The sequence below is a fragment of the Mastomys coucha genome, unplaced genomic scaffold, assembly GCF_008632895.1.
Source record: "Mastomys coucha isolate ucsf_1 unplaced genomic scaffold, UCSF_Mcou_1 pScaffold16, whole genome shotgun sequence".
Taxonomy (NCBI): domain Eukaryota; kingdom Metazoa; phylum Chordata; class Mammalia; order Rodentia; family Muridae; genus Mastomys; species Mastomys coucha.
In genome coordinates, this window is record NW_022196898.1 from 77,299,708 (window position 1) to 77,301,018 (window position 1,311).

Sequence of the window (1,311 nt, forward strand, 5' to 3'; positions counted from 1 at the left end):
CGACAATAACCACTCTATTTCAATCAGATACCACAAGGAAGAGGGTGTCAACAGACCCACACCTACACAAACCAAGAAAGAAGCCAAGGCGTTGACCTCTGCGGGGTTGTGCCACGCCACCCTAATCCCTCCTTAAGAGCAACTTCATGTGGAATCTCAATTAGCACAAAATAAAAAGCAAAAACAAAGGCCAGGGACATAGCTCAGTGGGTAAACCACTCTCTGTACAAGGGTGAGGACTGTAGTCTGGGTCCCCAGCACACATGTCAAAGGTGATGGAAGGATGGCCTACCCATAATCTCAACATTTGGGACATGGATATAGGGTACCCCTGGGGCAAGCTGGCTAGCTACCTGGTAGAATTGGCAACCTCTGGGTTCAGCCTTGGTGAATAAAATGGGGGCTGTCAAGGAAGGCATGCATTGGCAGTCTCTGCCAACCCCATAGCCATAAGCTTCTGAGGGGGAAAGGCAAGGACAGATTCTCAGAGGCATAGCTGCCTTTGCCACACTCCTGACCATGCCCTCATGAAGCTCACTGTTCCTAAGACACAGTGTTCCTTGTCGGTAACCTGTTTTTCTGCTTTCTCTTGTACCTTCCCATGACTCCTTTTATAAGCGCACATAGACCCATCCGACCACATTTTATTATTTCCCTGTCTCTACTCAGAAGCCGTGCTCCTTTAGAGAGCTACGTTGGTGACGGAAATATGCCTTTTCAGTATATTTTCATTTAGCGATACAGCCAACAAGCCTCCGTGTATCATCAGCTCACGGGCATCTTCTTTCAGCTTTAGAGTGGCAGAGGGTTCGTTCCATTATGTCAATGTTCCAGATTTTATTTTCAACTACTTTTCAATACTTGGGATTTAGGTAACATACTCATTTTTCTCAATAACAAATGATACTGGAAAGTATTCATTTCCTGTATTTTATTTTGCTCAAGGCAGAGCTTGAGAATAAATTTCGAGAAGTTCAATTGCTACGTGCATATGAAGTCTCAGTTGGCAATCCCAGGTTCTCCACCATAATGGTGCACTTTGCATTCGTCCCTGCAGGGCATAAGAGAATATAGCTATATCTCAACAATAGAATAAATTGTAAAGATTATGAACTGTTGCCAAGCACACAGAAGGGAAATAGTATCCCAGATTCATTTTCTCGGTACAGTACATTTCTCTTACTGCAAGTTAAACTCAAAATATATTAATGCCTTTAGACGCATCTGCAAACTACCTGTGTTCCGCCCTCCCCTACCAACAGAAGTTTCTTTCTCTTTCTTTCTTTCTTTCTTTTTTTTTTTTTTTTTTTT

At 43.2% G+C, this 1,311-nt stretch overlaps 1 long non-coding RNA gene across 1 annotated transcript in view; it reads right to left on the reverse strand.

The window, feature by feature from the left end:
• Positions 1 to 916: 916 nt before the first annotated feature.
• The window catches only part of LOC116093778, a 5,589-nt gene continuing 5,194 nt past the window's right edge, over positions 917 to 1,311 (reverse strand). The window contains exon 2 of the long non-coding RNA XR_004119841.1: positions 917 to 1,051. This is a non-coding gene — a long non-coding RNA (uncharacterized LOC116093778). The remainder of the gene's footprint in view (positions 1,052 to 1,311) is intronic.